Source organism: Triplophysa dalaica, chromosome 17, assembly GCF_015846415.1.
Source record: "Triplophysa dalaica isolate WHDGS20190420 chromosome 17, ASM1584641v1, whole genome shotgun sequence".
NCBI lineage: Eukaryota > Metazoa > Chordata > Actinopteri > Cypriniformes > Nemacheilidae > Triplophysa > Triplophysa dalaica.
The window spans coordinates 20,455,977-20,477,980 of record NC_079558.1 but is presented as its reverse complement, the minus strand read 5'-3'; the positions used below and the strand labels follow the sequence as shown (position 1 = coordinate 20,477,980).

Genomic DNA, 22,004 nt, shown 5'->3' with positions numbered 1-22,004 from the left:
ACATTCACTTGTTAGGTCTATCCAGACACGCTCATGACGACAACACAAAGGAGCGCAGTCTAACATATTATTTTATATTTGTTATACAGTATATATATATGAACTTATACTACAGGTGGTCGAATCAAACTTATTCATGCTTCTCCGCCCTCCTCCGCTGGCCTCCCTGCGTTGTCACTGGTTGATATATTTACCAATGTTTCATTTCGACAAATAAAGATATCCTAAACTTGAAGCCTGAAAAATAATCTGCGAGCAAATGGGACTGTTCAACGTAGTCCTGTAAATGGACTTGCTGCACCCAACCTAATGTGGTTGCTAATGTTTATATGATGTAATCACATCAGGGGTCACGATCGAGTGAGGCTGATGGATCTTTAGTTGCGTGGTTTTATTTTTTATTTAACTATTATTTTGTTACACTTACAGATTAAATAAACTATTTCTAAAAAAAAAAAAGATTTCTGGAATCATCTTGCGACCCCGCCCTTGCGAACCCAACTTTGGGAACTGCTGTAGACAAGCTCAGACCATCTTAAACTATGTAAAGTCATTTGAAAATATTAGGCTATATTGTAATAGTATAATATTGCAATAAATGTAATTTTAGTTTTTGAAATGTATGATTGAATAAAGAAGAAGAGAATAGGCCAGTGACCTTTATTCCCTCTCTCTGTTTAGTATCTATTTTACTCTTTTTGTTTTTCCTTCTAAAGAACGACACAGTTTTCTTTGTTTCTGGTGTTTGTTCAATTCTTCACAATTTTGTATTCATGTCCAAACAAGACCAAACTGAAATGTGAAGCCTGCAGATCAGGTCTCGCTCTCAAAGAAATACATAAGAGAGAGGGAAATAGAAGAGACGTGAATTTGTGATATATTCTCCTCATATCCTTCTTATGATAACAAAAGTGCAAAGCAACGTTGGTGTTAATACAGAGAGACTCTTGCAGAAGAGTGTGTAACATTATATGATCATATATGTTTATTATCACTACAGTTACATTTATTAAATTAAGTTACAGGAACGTTACATTGTCCTGTTAATAATTCTTTCTTTTATATTCACTATTACTAAGTATATATTTTTCTAGTTATATTAACTGCTGTACAATATATTTTTAGACTTCTTGTGAAAAACCTGCTTTCGAGCCACGTTAATGCCAATGGGTTGTTCTTTCAAAATGATTTATTTTCAATAAATTATTGACAACTCGTGTGCTTTTTTTAAGGAAGGGATAATCCATGGCTAGTTGTGCGTTACAGTCACTGTGCAAATGAAAATGATAATACAAATTTTATTACACAGTGTTGCAGTGATTTTTATAATTGATTTATCCATGCACATCACTATTTCGACTCCGAGGCGAAGAACCACCAAATGCGAATGTCAAAGATTCTTTAAGGATTAGTTTCGTTTTGAAAGGAATCCTGACCATATTTTGAGACCAGAGTTTGAGTTTTATTATTTACTTTCATTTCCAGTAAGCAACCACACAAACGCCCTAACAACCAATCAACAAATGCCGGACCACAACATCCAGTTTGCATTCACGTGTGAGTCAGTTTGTGGTTGACTGAGCGTCTTATTCTTGCACATCCCACTGACCATGAATTCCTCAGCATCAGGTTTGATGTTTGAAAACGAAATCTGAGGTGTATAGAGGAAAGATCTTTCTTTCTTGATAACAGAAGGCATTTCCCTATCAAAAGTAGATTTTTTTGGCTCCGTTTATCAGTTCCTTAGAGCGTTCAGGAGAAACCCGGTCAGCGGTTGTCCGTATTTGTAGCTGCTGATTTAAAAGCCCTGGACAAACACGTCTGACTTGACTGATAAAGGAAGATAGAAAGAGGGAAAAGGAAGAGGTAGGGTGTGCGGACGGCAGCCAGAGGTTTGTGTCGTGTGGTTATTTTTTGTGGTTTCCTGTTTTGTGGTTTGTGACAAACACATAATGCAGAAGACTCACAAACTCGGTAAACAAATTCACGACGTGCGGCTCATGAATGCACAGACGGGTGATAATCTCCATGGCTGGATTTCTAGCAGTGTTGAGATTTCGCACCAGTGCTCTAATCTTATTGGCTCGACCCTTGAGATTCCCTCAAGAAAGATTGCTGTGTGTACGCGATCCGAGATTCATTCCTCAACTGCATAAAATGGACGTATTGCGAACGTTGAGTCACCATATTTATTATCTGCCTAAAATTAAATTGTGCAATATTTAATTAAACATTTTCATTCATTTGTATAATTAATTGTTTAAAGATCAGACAACGTGTCTTAAATGCACCGCTTTCGTAATATCACTGAAACAAAAACTCAGGGTGAGACACATTGCATAGATCCTCCCCTTTTTAATATAGCCAATAGCGTTTACCGAACTTGATGATGTCATTAAAATCATTGCTCCCTAACATGATCTTTACTTAATATCTTAATGATTTTTTGGCATAAAATAAAAATCGATAATTTTGACCTATACAACATATTTCTGTCATTTACTAAAAATGTTCCCGTGCGCCTTAAGACTGGTTTTGTGATCCAAGTGCACATTTGATAAAGAAAAAGAGAGCAAGGCAAATAATGCCATTGTAATGTTACAAAGGTTAATATGTTAATTTACTCAAGAAAGCAAATTGTATTCACATTTGGAGTTTAATAAGTGTGAATTTCGGACCTCGGATGTTTGGGGATGTCTTGTGTCCGTGTCCCTCCGTGTTTGTAGACGCAACGAAATGAATCGAAGGTGTGTGTGTTCTCACCGTTTGCCAAGGATATCTATTTTTAGCTTCACCTAAAATACAAACTCTGCAGGAGTGACTGCAGGTGATTAATGAGACGCAGTATTTTACCTCGCTCACCCCGGTACACACCGCAGTGCAGCGTGAGCGCAGCCAATGTACCAACGGAGATCTGAACCTCTGGCTGTGCATCCGCAACGCAAAACTTTGTGACTGTGAAAGGAAAAGTTCACAAAATAATGAAATTGTGTTATAATTCACTTCTAAAGTTTACACGTTATAAATCCATATGAGTTTCTTCTGTGGAACACCAAAGAAAAGATAAAGATTTGTCGTGTTTGTAGTTGAAAGGTCAACTCTTCTGTGTTCCTGTGAAGAATGAAAATGACACCGGGTTGGCAAACTAGCGAGTAAATCTTGGCAGAATTTTCTATTTTCACAAGACATCCTGGCTTTCAGAACAGACGTGGGATGTTTTATCAGAAAGTTTCTGGTGGCTTTTAGTTCCGCGACACTCTGACTCAGAGATTGGACCGAACCCAGAGTCCAAATCCCCCGTGCGGTCCACACAGGCCCAGGTGCAGCAGACACAATGCAGTCCCTTCTTCCACTCGCCCTGTTTATGTGGAACACGACCAGCCCGCATCTGAGGGGAAGAGCGGAGGAAAGACGGAGAAAGGAAGAGGAATCGCTGGAAAGTGAGACGGAGGAAGTGAGTATAACGTTCAGGGTGTGCTGGGACTCATGGACGGAGTGCAGTATTGACCAGTATTGAGTCTGAGCTTTTTTTTAAGGCGCCCCTCAACAAACACAGAGAAGCTTTTTTATTGATTTACAATTACAACCGAGCATCAACCTCAAAATATAAAGTTATGTATCCAGAGTCTGAAAAGAACCTTTTGCTAAACCTGTCAGCAGGGCCATACGCAGGATTTTGGAAATACAGAGGTCCAAAAACTGAATTTGTGTCAAACAAAAAAAATAGACTTTCTTGATATGTTCCTTTTTAAAACATTTGGAGTGCAAATGACATAACAGTGGCTTAAACCATTTCTGTATGTTTATCAGTAATGAAAGTAAACACACAGTCAATTGTTATTTTTATACAAATACTACCAGATTGAAATACAACCTGTCCTTCATAAAGGATCATATGAATTTGGGTTTGAAATTACATAAAGGTAAGAGGTTTCCATTTTTGATGGTTCTTTAACTGTTTTGTGTAGCTATAGAAGGTTTTTATTAAAAATAGGTCAACTTAAAATAATATACAAACAGAATTAAAGAACGAGAATTTGTTCAAAACGAGAGCGCAAACTCCCTGCGCTCTGAATAAAAGTAGAAAGTCATGAATGGCTGCCAACATTTATATGATAAAACATTAGTTAGCTACTTACATCACCCTCTTTCACAGTGGAAACTGAACTCAAGCTTGACTTCTGTCAATAGCAACTCGTGCCTTCTTTCATTTGATTGGACAGTAATCCTCGCGTTTTTTCATTCAGATTTAAGAGCGCTGTTAAACAGCCGAGGTAGATCAGATCTGAGAGCAGTTATCTAGGCGTTTTCGACTAAATTTGCAGAACTAAAAACTGTTTTTCACAACAAAACTACCGAGGTCTGGACCTCGGGGACCTCAATGGTGGGTACGGACATCAAATATTTTAAACCTACCTTCTGTATTCACAATTATTTTTACTAAACAATATAATTTGGTCCTCATGACAAGAGAATCATTTGGCACAAGACACCACTATTTTGACACTTTTTGTGAAATATTGCAACTCTTCCTTGCATGTTTGAATGTTTATTTAACTTGTTTTTTATTAACACTTTAAAGACGGAAGTGTTGCATTATATGTTTATATTTATATATATATATATTATGTGATATTTTATTAATATTTTATTAATACAAAACCACAGACGAACTTTAACATTCCATTTCAGGGGGTCTAAGGTCTTGTCCTAAACATTTTGTACCAGACATTTTGTGACTTTTATTATTCTTTTATGATCAAGCATCATATAAGTGTCGTCTAAATCCCGCCTGTCCTCTCGCACAAAGATTGTGTGTCATCAAAGATCGTTTGTCTGACACACAATATCCATTAATGAACACATCTGTCCGGCCGTCCTCCGTCTCTACGATGCATGATCAGAACACAGTTCTATCAACACAAGCAGAGCTCCAGAGATATGCTTTTATAACCTGTTATTTCACTGACGGGAAACACATGCTCGCTCTGAGAGAAACACGCCAGGGAAAGAAAATACGCTGAGGTGAAGAGTAAACATTGAGCTGTAGAGCACAGACCTTTTTGTTCCGCTTTTCTCTTATCTTGGCAGTTTTGTGGGTTGCGCTTTGTTTGTGTTTGTTCTGTAATGCGTGATATTGAAAGTAAAAAATCAGGCTATTGGCATGAATAATTGAAACTTTGCCCGTGTTTATGTGACAGTAAATCAGGGCACTGAATTCAGTCCATCGTTAGCTTCTTCGGGGCAGAAATTGACACGGTTAGATGTGATATTTCGAGCGCTCCCATCAGGGAAAACTGTACATCTCTGTGCAGTGTCCTGTCATTGAATTCTGGTTCTACATGTAAAATTACTCACGTGAATCTTCTGGTTCTCCATAGTTACTTTATCCAGTATTTATGGCTTGCTGTCATTTATCATATACAATAGTTTGTGCTTCCACTGTTTGTAAGAAGAAAAACTAAAATGTGAAGATTGTATTTGTAGAATTTATAAATTCATTTATTTATTAATTTGCCAAGTTCCCTGTGCACCGACAGTCCAGACTCCTCTTCTCTCTTTAAGATTGTACGTGATAGCTAAAAAAAGGCAAATAAATAAACAAAGCCATTTTGGTTTTGGCAGACTGAAGGATGAGTCAAAAAAAATTTGGATGGTAACCGAAAGCAAGTCACACATGTTGCGCATGGAGCGTTGAACACAGAGCATTCTTTCTTAATGACAGATTTATATGGGTGTGTTTTTATGAATCACATCCTAAATCACCTTTACGCACGGCCCAGAAGACATCACATGACCGAAATTTGATTTAAAGAGGCATTGTTGAGTACAGGAGCGCGGCTGTAATGGTGGTTTGTTGAATGTTTTAAGTATGAACCCTTAGACAACACTTCAGAGTCTGTTGTTAATAACACAAACAGCACAGATACAGATTTAAAACCTGTATTTTGTGTGTTTTCTGTGTTTGCATTGAAGACAGTTGGAAGTCTCGAGAGGCTAAAGGTGGTTTATTGAGAGACCTGGAGATGAGGTGTGGTCCTGGTTTGGTAGTATTATTTGTTTGGCACGGCCTCTTTGAATTGAATATCATTGTTCTGTTTGTTTTATTTCACTGTATTGTTTATTATTAGTGCTTGTTTAAGCAAACATCAAAATGTATATTATTCCTACAGACAGGATTTGAACGAACCATATTGACTTTGGCATGTTCAGGCAAAATAATTCCCAAGACGAAAGTGGGGATCACCGCCATCACAGTAGGAACCAGAATATCATAGTGTTTGTGGAACAGAACAGCTCGATTGTGTGTGTGTTTTTTTCTCTCTGGTATTTTTTTCTGGGTTTTTTCGTTCTCTTTTTGCGTATCTTAATAATCTGTATTTGCGACAGCAAAACATGTAACAATTGTAGCTGTTAACTTTATATCTTACATTGGTCAAATTAAATGTTTTACTTGTATTTTTGTCTTGTTTTCTAGGACAAATATGTAAACATTGTTAAATGACGCTACATTCACTTGAAAAGCGAAGTGACTTAAGATATTAGATGTCCTGTTTTCGGAAAAATGTTATGCTTAAAACAAGACAAAATATCTGCAAATGGGGTAAGAAAAATAAAAACAATTCGAAGGGAAAATAAGATTATTTTTCTTACCCCATTGGCATATATTTTATCAACTCAGTTTGGTTCAGAAAATGAATGATCACTGTTCAGAGATTTTTACTTAAAAAAAAAAAAAAAAAATTGTCAGTTAGTATCTTACAAGAAAGAGCGTCAGTATCATGCTACCACACTTGACATCAGACGCTTTCTCTAAACATTCTGGCTGTGATGAAAACCATCAGTCATTCACTGTTCCCTGTATCTCACACAAGTTCTGACTGGTTTCACTCAGCGCAGGATTCATTCTCTCCTCCGAGCTCAGCTTCTCGATGCCGAGAGATAAATCTTTTCTCCTTCAGAACGCCACATCCGGAGTTCACATGCACGGCATCACCGTCATCTGAGTTCTGGACTTTTTGTCAGATACAAGAACACTGATCTTTGCACACTGAGAGATGAATTATTAATGTTATCACATACATTATACATGTCACGTGAGTTTCTCTGTCAAATTTATGTTTGAGACATTGTTGTTGGGTCTTTTTCTCGGGAGACATGAGCAAACGTTTCCATTTGCGCTCCGTTTAATCTCATTGACATTATAATCGAGATATTAAAGAAATCTCATCTTTTTTTTTTAGTTTGAAAAAAGGCATTCTGGCATCTACCAGTCACGGTTATTGGTTCACTGACATTGAAATGTGGCCACTTTACCCACAATTCCATGCACGTGGGAGACATCAAACGTGGTAGCCCCCGCTCAGGCTGGTTGCTAGACTCGATGGTCACCATAGCAACAGCTTGGCATGCACTGACGTGGGGGATTCTTGCATCTTTTTTTCAGAAAGATATAATATAATATATACTCTGTTCATCCAATATTAACTATCAGACTTTTGCCGTTTCTATAGTATTTCAACCCTCTTGCATCCGATCTCTGTCAAATCAGAGTGAATGAAATGTGGTTGTGTCAAGAGTGATGACTTTATAAAGAGTACGAAACAGCAGTGAACCCCTTCCTTCAGAAATGGTGGTCCTAAAAGTTTTGTTCTATTTGTATATAGAACACTATTGCTATTTAAATTTATAGTAAAACAAAGGGACAGGGAACAGAGAATCCAGATACGCTTTATATTATAATTTTATCGTCTTGTGTAAGGAAAGACAGTTAATTACCTGAATAAACATCTAACCTGACTCTCTCTCTCTCTCTCTCTCTTCAGGTGTCAGTTCTGCACCTGTTCACTCCTAGATCCAATCTGGAGAAACGACAGACAGACAAACAAGTAAAAGAAAAGTGAGAAAAGAAGAGCCCATCATTTCATCCGTCTTAAAAGGATCAGATTAAGCGAGAAAGTGAGATAGAAGGTTTTAAGATTTGAAGGAGCAATGTAACGGGCAGCTCGCCGGCTACGATGGACCTCAAAACCAGACATTGAATCTTTTCTTCTCAAGGTAAGAACTTAATGCAAAACAAAGATTTTGTGTAAAATGCGCTTGCGGTACAAGGGCTGGTGGTGCAGTTAAGTTCTTTTAACTGAATGAAATTGTGAAGTTCAGTCAAGATAATTACACTGAATTATACTGAATTAATACACAATTATTGAGCTGAGCCGAAATGTATTTATTTTACAAATGTACAATGATAGGCACACAAATTCTCCTTTGTTTGGATTCAGTTTCATTAAATCCCCGGCCTGTCTGCTTCATTTATTGCATTTATCGTTGAGTTTGATTATCATACGGCGTGTGGTTGTGAAGTCTTTCTGATCTTCTCAGAGTATGCAGGAATATTGAAGGGCTTTTTCTTGTTTTCTTTTGTCTCTGTTATTACTCGGTTGCTGGCGCAGCATCTCTCATTATCAGCGCTGGAAGCAAATGCTCCGCAGAGGACTGAATACATGGAGATTTTCATGAGTTTTTGTCTAAGCGTGTCTGTGGATAAAAGAGGAGTTAGTGCGTACGCTATGGCCAGTTGTTGAAGAATTGTGTTTCGGATTAGAACAGGAAAACTGGCAACACAGGGAAGGAAATAACCTCAGTTGCCAGATTGGGGACAGCATGTACACACACACAAAGAGACTCAAACACACACATACATTTGATCTCACATAGACGCATTGGTTGAATATATGATATGTTGAAATTGATTTTTACTATACCGTACCTCTAACCATAAACATAACCCTCACACAGGCCTGTTGACATGATTAGATTTACAGCAAAACATGATTAGCTTGATTTATGAGCCTGTCAAATAGTGGACTGCTCGTGAAAAAATGCCAATCGCAAGTATAGTCAATACACACAAAGCACAGATTTTCTTCCTTTCATTCTCGGGGTTGGAGGATACAGCTAAAAATAATGGGTGTGACGAGATCCGATGTTTCTCATTATTGCGAAAACACAATATCTTTCCGAAACCTGTACGATCGCTGGAGGAGTGTATAAAGCACAGAAATACTACGTAAATCAACCAACTGGTTTTTTGAGAAGTTGACTAAGCATGCTTAGTTGACTAATGTTAAGCATGAGAAGACAGCACGTTTAACATTATAAAAAAGTCAGAATGCATGACACATCATTGCAGGGCCAAAAAAAGCATTTCTAGGTTAATTTTACAGCTGGGTTTGTCCCTTTTTGACCCAATTCTGGGTTGAAAAACCCCCAGCATTGTTTTGAGCCTGTATGTACAAAAACTAAATGCTATTAAAATTGTTACTTTGTTGAAAATATTAGGCCTATTTAAATATTATTTCAAAATGTAAGATTTATATCTAAAATTCAAAATATTTTGCAGTTTTCACCCATTGTTTGTTTAAATATAAATTTGAGTTTATTTTATTACATTTGGTTTTACCCAGTGTAATGTATTATATCGATCGTGAGCTGGGTCTCTTCACAAACTCACGCAGACGCTCATTAGAAACCTTGTTTATGTGGGTCAGTCTGTCCGCTCCAAATGCCAACTGAATGAATCTGCACATCCATTAAACTGAAGATGTTGTTCCCATTGGCCTTTCTCTCTCTGTCTTTCTTATTCACAGCACCGTGACATTTACTGATTTACTGAAGCTTTGCCTCTCTCCTCTTACAACAATCATTCTATTATTTTACAAAAATAGTTCATCTCAAAGATAAGGTTCAAAATCAATTTCTTTTAACAGAGAAAGACATGTTGCCGAAGAACCCGATGTTTATTTATTCAATGATTTTGACTGACATTGTTGTGCTTAATAACAAACAAAAACAGGGGGAAATGAGTTTATAGTCTTTACAGCCAGAAAGCACTGTTCAAACAAGAGACTCTGTTCTGCATCGTGTTGCTCTCGCTCTCATCATTTAAAGTCGTTTCATTTCCTCTGTCTCGGCTTAAGACCAAATCAAACCTGTAATTCCTCCCACAGGTTTCCTGCATGGATTTCATGTGTCATTATTGAAATGTCAGCGCGTATCAATAAACACAGGCACACAGTTTTCCGTCTGATCTAATCGAGCATGTCGTAATGTCACAGCATCCTCTTTGATCTCTCTGTGGGATCCTCCCATAAATTGCTTTGTGTGGTGTACAATCCTATATTTAAACACATTAAAGTGTTGGAAGGGCGGGGACAACACTGAGATCTGGACTGTGATTGGTCTATGGTGTTATTTTTATTATTTCTGCAATATGATCCCCAAAATCCCCTACTGTGACTTAAATAAACTGCGAACAGCGAAGGCATATTTGTCTTACAGTTACCATAAAATGACCTTATCTTCCTTTATAATACGTGTTTTTCATATTGCATAGTCTAATAACTTGCTTGCGATCTTTAGTTTATGGATAACCGTCTTATGATTAAGCCCCTGACAACCCCCTGACACTTTACTGGTCTCATCAATTCCCAAGATTATTAATTAAGCTTATAACTATTTATAACTATTACGTAATTTTAAATCTGAAATGTTTTACTTCATACATCGAAAAAATAGGGCCGATTTCCTGAAGAAGCCAAAAAGCTGAAACATTTCTTGTATGTGCTATTTTGTCTTACAAAAAAACAAGGAAAGCAATGGGGATCTTGCAGTTTTTTAAGAAACCGCTTTTGTACAGATTCATGCATGGCAAAATTATTTAATCTTTTTTATATTTTTATCTTATAATGTAAATAAAACTTTAGGACACGTCTCATGTTGAATTAAAGTATATTGCAATGAAGTGAATGTTGTTGGAGTTTAAGCTGATAGGAGGTCTCAGGTTTATCAAAATATTTGTGGTTTTATGTTTTCCTCTTTATTTTCTCTAATCTCTCAGACTGGCATTGTGTTGGCATTGTTCATGCCCCTGCGGTGTGTTTCCACTCTTCATGTGACCCGCCTGCAGAGAGAGAGAGATAGAGAGAGAGAGAAAGAGAGGTTTTAAGAGCTTAGATCAGTAGCCTCTTGTTGTGTTTGTGTTTGTGGACAATACCACTTTGTGGTGTAGTGTTTGAGTTGTCCACATTTCTATAGTTGTTTCTCATAAGCCAATCGGAGCGAGAGAACGCCGCATGGACTCTAATCAACAGCATGGTCCCGACAATCTGTTCACACGCAGAACAGCATGCTGGAAGTCTGTCAGGTTGAAAGCCGGGCATGTGTCAACAGTCTCTGGAGATTTCTGTGATGAAACAAGCGTGAGAAGGACCTGAATGTACCTACTGTGTTATATCCAAACAAAGTTTCGGCAAGGTCAGAAAAGAGATGTTTGGGTCTCTTTCTTATTCATGTTAAGAACAATCGTGATATTATTTATAAATAATGTGATTCCGTTTTCTGAAGTAAATGTAAGTGATGCGTATTCATGCAACATCTTACCTTATAATGCTATAATGTCCCGAGTGGTTTCTAGGGTCTTCTGGCTGGTTGCTAGGTGGCTCAAACGTGCCTAGTTGGTTTTCTGGTCTCTAGATGTGTCTCAGTGTAAATCAATGGGATTTATGAGAAATCATTACTCATACTGCAAGTGGTCCATGTGGATGTTTAATGCTTTAGGATCAAGGGTTTGTTCATATCGCTAATGTTTGAGCTGTAATTGTGATGCTTAAGTTGTCTTTATCCAAGAAAGAAGAACATAAACTCATTTTTGAAGTTTATACCTGCATGTAAACAGGACCCCTGCTATCAGTTATCAGTTATTGGTTTTTGTGTGTTGAGAGATATTGATGTACATCGCGTCATGCTAGCTGAGCTTCTTATCATACTCGCTGCAACCTGTAAATTCTCATGAAATGACTGTAGGCCATAAATAATCCTGTGCTGAAAAAGAGCAGATTAATTCTGGGGTTTAGATTATGTGATGTTCATTTGATAGTTTTAAACAGATAAAGGTAACGTTATTAACAGGCTGAAATCATATTTAATCCCTGTGAGTAGATGACAGAATCCACACATAGAGACTTTATTTTTGTTTTACGTAATATATAAAAATCACAAAGCTGTTCGGACTTGAATGTTCGTCATGGGAACATGGACTGCTTTATCATTGCAATAAAATTAATCTAAATCCTGCTGTGGTTAATGTTCATTTGTTTAGTTACTAATACAGCGATTATACATTCACCACCTTGCATAAGCATAACCAATGAAAGGCTTTCCAAGATGTTGCACTTTGGCCTCGCCTGCAATCTCGGTTATATTATAAACATCTATGAAGGTCTTATCAGAATGAGTTAATTTTGGAAAACACAGAGGCGTCTGTTTGATTGTTAACACAGGAAGCACACAGCTAGTAAAACACACAAAGTGCTTACACTTGGGTCATCTCTAGTCTAATAATAGTGCTAACTGAGCGTTCATACCAGGCGCTTAGCTAGACTCTTGAACATTTTGAGTTTACTCGCTTCATTCACACGTGAAATTCATCTGATGGGAGGGGCTTCTGCCAGGCGGCTCCAGTCTCTTGTATACATATATATAGCTCAAATTGAGTAAAGAGCGTTTTCAGATTGTCCGACCTCCTCACTCACTTTCTTCTAAGAAATATACTTGTTATTCCTGTTTCAATAAAAGTAAGAAGATGTATCGTATAGCTCTGGCTATCCACATACAGCGACGAAGATTTTGTCGTCCATTGTTGTTTTTGATCTCTGTTTCCGCTCGGTATGCGTCACTGCTAGAGCAAACTCCTGATTGATAATCGCAGTGCGAATATTGGCCAAAGTTCACATTTTTTAACTCGAACGAAACACGCGTCAAATGCCCAAAACGCTCAATTCGCGCCGCCGAATGTCTATCGCGTCTTTGGATTGACTTTACGTGTAAATCACTCGCGCTTAACTCTTTATTAGCATCTGGTGGGATAGCACCATGAGGCGAGCATTTCTGTTACTGTTGCTCTTATGTGGTGTTAGAGATAAAAATGGCCACAGACATGAATGATACCAGGGGCCCGTTTCAGAAAGGAGATTTCGTGAGTACTCGGAGTATATTAATCCTGAAATGAGGGAAACTCTGGGTTTTCTGTTTCAGAATGTGTAAAGTATGTCAAACCGGAGAAAGTGGGGAAATCGAGCCCGTTTCTAAAAGAGAGGTAACTTGCACTCAGAGTCAGTAACCAAAATAACTTACTCTCTGAACCTAACCTGGTTGGGAGCAGGTTTTCTTTGGTAAAGCCAGAGTTTCTTTCCATCTCCTCCCCCTTTTTACACTGCTACTTCATTCATTAATACTGTCATTCATGGCACTTATTTCAGAGACCATCTCAGTGACTAATATGTCATTTCTGCTTGTATAGAGGATCCTGTATATGAAGAGGCTGCATTCAGGCTGTACTTTGATTTCTGGAAAGCAATTTAGGACCCGAGTGGAATTTTGTCATTTCCCTGTGCATTTTTATTAAACTGCACCATTTTTCTTTACAGCAAATTGGATATATCAAAATATATCATCCATCATTAAATCAATAACCAGCCATCGTGGCCGTGTAGCTCCGCCCCCTTGTCTCTCTGTCTAGCGTCCCATTAGTGATTCATCTCCCTCACCTGTCTATGCCTCTTCCTGCTAGTCGCACTCATTGTTAGGTCTTGTCACCTGCCCGTCCCGATCCCTTTGTCATCTCTCCTCATTAGTTTCCCCTTATTTAATGTCCCTGATTCCCTTGCTGTTGGTAATTGGTACTGTTCATTGAACTTACTAGTTACTCTTTGTTAATACTTTGTGTTCGTTATTAACTGTTGCTACTTCGTGTCTGGATCACCTTGTTCCTGCTTCCCTTGTGTTTGGACTTATTATCTAGATTATCCTGAACTTTGTTTTGCCCCCTCGTGGGTTTATTATTTTGTGTTTTTATTAGTGGTGGGCCGTTAACGGCGTTAGTGAGACTCTTATCGCGCGATAAAAAAAATGTCGCCGTTAATCTATTCTCAAAGTTGGGTTGGGAGCTGGGTCTATACTACGCAAGCTATGATGACTTTCACCTTGATATTTTAGCGCGGATGTATACCAGCTATACTGCACTGTACGGGGCGAGAACAAGATTTTTCAACTCGCGTGATTCGCGTCATTCGCGGAGGCAGAAGCCGCCTCATCATCTCATAATCAGGGCTTCATTCGCGCAGCAAGTAGGTCTATTGGCTCTTTGCATTAACATATAAATCACTCGCGCTTGACACGCCATTCGCGTTTGGTCTGAACACAACATAACGTTACTGTGAAATTACCGCATCAAACGTGACGTGCTAACATGGATGCAGCTATGAAGCCGTCGGGTTTGCTTCAGGGAATATTAATTTTTAAGAAGCTTCCCAATAGAAACATCGACAAGACTGCGGTTGTTTGCACCTTGTGCAATGCGGAATTGGTTTAAAAAAAAACACTTTCTCTCAACAGGTAGTGGTCTAGCTTTAGTTGAAACCAGTAACTTTGTATTGAGATCTAATGTATTATGGCTCCTGTATGACATATTGCTTGTTGCTCCCTCACTCTTTGTAAGTCGCTTTGGATAAAAGCGTCTGCTAAATGACTAAATGTAAATGTACTGTAGGAGCTCTTCCAGTCTCAAGTACCACCTAAACGCAAATCATCCCTTAGCTAATGCGGAAGTAAACACAAGTTCATCTTATTGAACATAATTTAATTTTCATCACCAATTATCATAGTAGAACAGCTTTCTCAAGCAGTTTGTGATGCATTTTGGAAACAGGAGATGAGCCCCTGGTCTAATGCGCCACCTGGCTTGAGAAACCCGTTCTCAAAGACTTACTTTTAGTCATTATTTGGGTAGCACACATATTCTGAAAGTTTCCGCAGAATTCAAATGAGCCATTTTAATCTAGATTAATCTAGATTAATCTTGGAATTAATCTAGATTAATCTTGGAATTAATCTAGATTAAAAAAATTAATCTATGCCCACCACTAGTTTTTATAAATCCTTCACTTCTGCCTGCGTCTGGGTTCTGTCTGACCGGACGTGACACGTGCAGCCATTCCTACCAAAATCTGCTCCGAGCAGTGTTCAAACCGGCGATCAGACTTTGACACGAAAGTATTTTATAAATGTTTATTTATTTGTTAATATAGTCATTTACATTTAGACATTTGGCAGACGCTTTTATCCAAAGCGACTTACATTGCTTTATTCTATACATTTTACATGGGTATTTGCAATCCCCTGGTATCGAACCCACAACCTTGCGTTGTTAACGCAATGCTCTTACCACTGAGCTTCAGGAAAGCTGGGTAATAATCAGCATTTCACCATGAGAAACAAGCTTGCCTTTTAATATTCATGGACCGTAGGTTTTAACCGCAAAATTTCTAAGAAGTTGGTGATTCAACTCATGTTGCAGTCTTATGATCCTTTCAAATGCAACCTACATAGGCAGCTCGCTAGGTGTTTATCTTTTTTTTATGGGCGGGTGGCTGGTTTCTCCATAGTTCTTTACTTGTGTGTGTGTGTTTTAATACGGAGCCCAAGGCTGTAGTCTTCGTTTATTAAACCGCGTCGGTTGTCAGGTTTCCATGGTAACCCACAGGAAGGTGATGATACAGCTGTCTGGCATCTCTCCGGCTGACCTTCAGTCAGGTCTGCATAAATGCAAGCCTGCATTCCTTGAGGCAACTGCGCTGTTATAGGATCTCTGAGAGGAGCGTTCAGACTTTGGACGCTTTTGAGTTTATAATATAATGTTGTTTGATTGAAGGTCACTGTGGGGATTGGTAATATGATTGGCTGAGACATAACAGACTCTTCCTCTTACTGTAACTTGGTAAGAAACCTTGAGGCGAGAGAGAGAGAGAGACGTAGGCCTGATTCACATTTTGCGTCTCAAACCGCGCGGAAAATGCGAGCCGCGCCACTTCTCTCTTCAAATGACCCGCGGTACTATGAAAAGTTGAACTATTTCATCTTGATGCTTCGGTGACGCCTAGAGAAATGTGCCGGCCGCACCAGGTGCAGGTCCTGATTATGCAACCCCCTATTTGTATGCGCCCCACCTCAAGTCTTCATTTAAAATAACGAATATGCGCAAGGGAAACATGCGTAATGTGAGAGAGAAAACTATAAAACTCAGATAACTATGAAACTAAAGTGTAAAGAAAAAACTATAAGTTTGGGGATCGGACGAGCAGAAACTAAAAGAGAGAAGATCACACAGGGTCAAGCACGCTGTGAGAATTCTGTGCACCAGACTTTCAATCCTCGTCAGGTCAAATAAACTTCCTGTTTTCTAAAGATCATAGAGTATTGTAGCACACATCAAAATCCACACTTGATTTTAGAAATGATTTATTTATATTCATTAATTGTGAATGAGTGAACATTATATCTCTGTCATTTTTGGATCCTCAGTTCCCTACGTTTTTAAATTCCGTGTTTTTTTCATTGCGATTACTTTAAATGATTATTTTTATTATTTTTATGTGAAGCACTTTGATTTACCATGGTGAATGAAATGTGCTATTATATAAATAAACTTCCCTTGCCTGGCCTTACTCATGCGATTCACATGCCACATCACAAATGAATGAGGAAGAGTGTGTGTTATAATCATACTTTAGGGTGTGAATGTCATTTCAACACCGACGTTTATACAGAACAACATTAGATGTGTGAAGACCTGTGCTAAAATGATCTTACTGTGTTTGTGTCTGTGGTTTTGTGAGAGCAGAGACTGCTGGACATGCTTATGTGGTTTATGATTCTGAGAATGTGTGTGTGTATAGTTCTTCCCGAAATAGTTTTTTAAATGAACTATTGAAGACATTAAGGGTGCAAATGTTGAAATTTGAATGCTTAAAAGTTAAATTGTCTGTAAAAATATTCCATTGTATTCTGTTGATTTTCTTGATCCATACAGTATTCTACATTTTTTATCACATAAAAGTATTTGCACAACTTGCACGCAAACAAAAATGTATTTTTTTTATACTCCTTGTTATTGTTGATTTTTTTTGTTGGTGAGGCTATAGATCCTGGAATTTTATTTGAATGATTTGTCATTTAACTAAGACTTTTACTTTGTACTGCATCCAATTTTGATTTGTTTAAAGGTCCAGTACAGTGGTGTTGCGTCTGATGATGATGTGATGAAGAGACGAGTGATGCTTTAGTGTGTGTATTTCCTCTAGCTCCTTATAGCAGCCCTACATAAATTATCACCTCTGGGCTGTGCGAGCGTGCTTACACAATGTGTGAACATTATGAAAACTGAACAGATGTACAATGCATTTGGATATACTGATAAAGTCTGTTCTTGTGTTCTTCAAGGGAAGTGATCTCACTGTGCTATCAGAGGAACGTTGCTCATTTATAGACGTCCACTGTGAGCGTCCGTGTGGGCTGACAACCCCCACGGCTCACTATTGTTAATTCACGGTTATTACACAGACACACAAACGCAGACACTCTCACGTACCCTTCAAACCCGCTTAAGCATTCGGGGGCATCTCCAGCACGAGGGAGTGAGATCTCACTGAGGCTAAGTCCGTATGGCTTTCTTTTAAAGAGACTGTCTACCAGTTTTTCCCCGTGACCTGTTTACAATAATGACTCTTAGGAACTGTCACACCTGCTGGGGGCAAAGACAACAACAGAGGGCCGATGGCAGGACCAACAATGTCACATGATCACTGCAGTAGGGAGGAGTATATACAGCCTGAAGCTTCAAAGAGAAATAATTCCTAACATGAAATATAAACACCATACAAATATGTGTTTGTTGATGCTTTAAACTTCATGCCAAGAACCCATATACCTTTATAAAATTACATTTGGCAGTATTAGCGTTGAACTTGAAACACAATTTTGTATTACACCGGCGGGAAATGTTAAGAGACCGTTCCATATGATCATTTAATCTACATTTCTAGATCTATTGTGGTCATTGAAACCCATGAAAACAGTGAAATATCCAGTTTTTCAATAACTTTTGAACTATCCCTAGTTGGTGTCTGGTAAAAATGCATTAATGCTTGTTATTTTCACCTGTTTCTCCGGTTTTCATTTTCTGCAAATAAATTCAAATAGAAACAATACTTTTTGATATTTGGGAGAAATATTGTTAGTTGTTCACAGAAACAAGGCATTATCATTACAGTACAGTACCTATAAATGGCCGATTCAGAAAAACTGAAAATAATTGTGAAATGGTCTCTTTGTATTTTCTGTGGCTGGTGTCTGTTATATGTGAAAAAAAATGTTTTGTGAATACATGCTGCTGTCCACAAAAATGTCTTGAAACGCTGTATTTAACAAGCAATTGCAGTTAAGATGGCGCTTTGTAAGTAAACACTGTTGCACAAATTTTCTCAAATTTGTGCATTTGTAGTTTACACTGAGATGATAACGGTATCGTTTTGAAAAACTTCCACTTGACACAAAAGAAATCGTCATGTAAAAGAACGGCCAAATTGCATGATTTTTTTAACGCTTTTAGTTAAACATCGTTATAGATCGTTTCATTAGATGTACGCGCATGGCCCGAAGTTAACTTCCGATCTGTGAAGTTATAATGTAATTTCTTTTTAATATTTAATTAATATTTAAAAAATTATACATATTATTAGTGTATACTGATTGTATTAAATGAAATACTGAAGAAAAAAAACTTTTAAATTGCGGAGGTCTACCTGAAGTTGAGATTGGGCTACATAACGATTGTATATGTCTTTACTGCTAAAACCATCTCTGTAAATGCTAATACAAGTATTCACGTGTTGCAGGAAAAAATATTTTTTGCCGGGGCAGAAGTTATGACTGTGCCATGGGCGAGCCGCTTAAGTTTAATGTTAATAAATAACGGTGGAGAAAATTTGTTGCTGCCGAGAATAAAGAAGGTCGCCAGTGTGATTATAGGAGACAGCATAAAAACAAGCACAAACACATAAACGCGTGTTATATGTATGCCTATAGCCAAAGCACAATCTGTTGTACAAAACTAGCTGTGCGGCGGCATCTTAACCACCCAAACATCAAGCTATAATAAACCATGGGCAAACCAGTCACGCGATTAAACACAACTGCATGCTGCACAGCGACAGCACACAGAAATCTCAAATAAAGAAACAACTGTCTTACATTACTGCCTGCCTGCATGCAAAACTCCGAAAGTGGTCTTTCTTTCTGGGTTGATGCTGACGAAGTCCTGCATGGGGACGTTCATTTTCTGTAAAAAAAGTCTGAAAATATGTTATTCATGTATAATATGTTGTGCAATGTTATTCATGTTTCCAATTGATAGTGAATAGATGCATTAAAATGTATTGCATTAATTTTGATATAACACGTTCTTTTACGGAGTGTCTATTTACACCGAGTACAAATAGCCCGCCCAATGCAGCAATGCTACTTGCACTGACCGAAAATAGCTGTTTTTCCTTTGGATCAAGTAGAAATAGTAGTTAGAAGCTATTGATACTTATAAATGGTGGCAGATAACGTTACTATTTGCACCTCAGTATTGTTATTTATTAAACATTATTCAATAATAGCAGAGTGTAAATCATAATATTTATATTGATTATTAAAATGATGGCAACTTAGACTTCGTGCAAATAGTCTCTACCTTTATTTAGTTATTTATTTATGACATGGTTTCAGTTTTTCTTTCGCACGCACCCGCAGCACCCCCACTTCCGGGGCTAGTCAAAGTGATCAGTATAGCTATATATGAGTTGAACTGCCTACTTCCATACTGTATTGTTGCTGAAAATGAGTATGAGTAATCAGTAATATGTCCGAAACCTCAGTATGGAAATAAACAGCAGGCGACAAAAACACGAAAGGTTTACTACTTCCGACGAAGATTCGTAAGTGTGGATCGGATGGACACTTTTCTATCCCATGATGCCACGGGAGCTGAGCGACGGTCAAATTTCAAAAGTAAATCAAATAAATATGGCGTACAACTTTAAGGCGGACGTCCGTTTACTATGTAAGTGCCAATAAATTATTTTTTCTTTTTTTCAGAATAAGTTTTTATCAACGCTCACGTGTAGGTTGCTGCTATAGGTCGTAGGTCAAAGAGCAAACGGGCACACGGCCATAAAACATGGCGGACGCATTATGTCCGAAATGTATTCATACTACACCACTCATACTATATTAGAACATACTGTTTTAACGGCCGATAGGTAGGCACTTATTCAAATTTAGTACGAAATGTCACAGTATGCGATTTCAGACGCATTGAGTGTGTTCTTCTAGGAATCGACCATACCACCTTTTCACATCTTTTGTGTTTTACAGAAGAACCACAATTAGGTTTAAATGATTAAATGAACACTGATGTTTCTGTTTTGCACTAGCGTGTTCCTTTAAGAAAACGGTGATGCTTTGAGCTTGAAGCAACCCATTAACTCAAATGCACAGAGACACATATTTGCGAGAGCCGTTTGGGAGTCCATTGCCTTCGCTGCTGTGCGACTCCACAGGATTTATCTGTGTCACTGATTTAATTCACTTACTTTACACTTTCCCATTGTTTCCTAGCAGAGCTGGCAGGTGATGTGTGTGTTTGTGTGTGTGTAAAGGCTGAAGCACTGGGGCCGTGGGGAATCCTATTCTTTCCGTGTCTTTGAACAACACATTTTACCCCAGTATATTTCACCGATTGACATTAAATGAATGTAAAGAAGTAGCTTTATGGACATACTCCTGCTATAAAAGATTGTTTTGTTTGGCTTGTGTTGATGGGTTTTATATTTCTGTGTGTTGGTTTGGTTGTACCGCAGAATACAGGGAGGGTAATTTCTCCTCATTAAAATTCTCCCATTACTCCTCCTGCATCTGCAGGCGACTCTCAGGTCTTTATTAATGGCCGTGGGATTCTGTATCGACTCTAGTCCTGCCGCTGTCTGGATTCCAGCGCGATTCGGGACACCTGCAAAAAATGCTGAACATGGTGACGGTTTGTCACAGATGCTAATGCGCAAAACTCTTTATTTCAGACGGCTCTTGAAAGATGATGCGGATTGAGAGGGGATCATGTTAGTTTATAAAACAGTTGGTAAAGGTTCGTTGTGCATTAACCAATGTTAGGCAACTGATTTTAAAAATCTATTCATTGAACACCACAGAAAGGAATTAGGAAAAAGCAAATCTTACATAATGGTATTTTAATGGAAACCATCAGAATTTCTGTAATTTTCTTTCTTTCATTGTTTTTTTTTTAAAGATGCATAAATATCCTACTAACATATAGCTGACATACAGCAGGTTTGGCTGTTTAATGATATTTCATGTTAAGAAATCCATTTACTGTACTGTACCTTTATAAAAATAACCTTTGGCAGTCTAAGGCTGTGTTCACATTAGGGCTGAAAAGATTTCTCGAGTTACTTGAGTAATTTGAATACAAAAAATCATTGAGGCAATTTTTCGAAGCTTCGTTTAATCAAACTGCGTTTCCACATGGGTTATCACTAATGCACTGCCCGCTAAACCCTATTCATGTTACAGGGCTCTCAAGTCTCATGCATTCCCCGTGAGACAAAAAAAATTAGTGTGTTCACACGCTCGCACGTATTTCTCATGCTGATAAATAACTGATAGCTTATTGAAATGGTGAACTGCTATTTTACTTCGTTTTAGTTTATTTTGCGAGTGAAACTTGTTTTCCGGCTGCATTGAGTCTATAAAACTAGATGCAGACTTTTGGATGCCGAATCCTGTTATTTACACATGCCATCTGCACAGTTTTGCGTGCTACATGTGTGATGCTCATGAATTTGTCTGCGTCTGCGCTTTATGAGGACATGAGCATGAACTTCATCTCCAGAGTTGCTTTGAGAGTTTATTTCACGAACGTTTTATTGTGACAAAACATTTTTATTTATTATTAAGTGAAGAAACAGACATACTAAAAAATAAGTGTCTTTCGACAACCTGACAAAATGAAAGTCCGGTTAACTTTGTATTTTATGTTGACAGATATA

General features: G+C 38.0%; 1 protein-coding gene across 3 annotated transcripts in view; it reads left to right on the top strand.

Moving 5' to 3' along the window:
• Positions 1-22,004, top strand: part of ptprea (protein tyrosine phosphatase receptor type Ea) — a 58,328-nt gene that overhangs the window by 18,861 nt on the left and 17,463 nt on the right. For 2 of the 3 annotated variants that reach the window (XM_056771402.1, XM_056771404.1), the window contains exon 2: positions 7,827-8,058. The gene's annotated coding sequence lies outside the window, so the exon portion shown is untranslated. Of the gene's footprint in view, positions 1-3,012; positions 3,455-7,826; positions 8,059-22,004 lie in introns of those variants that run through there. The other variant, XM_056771403.1, reaches the window with a different exon arrangement.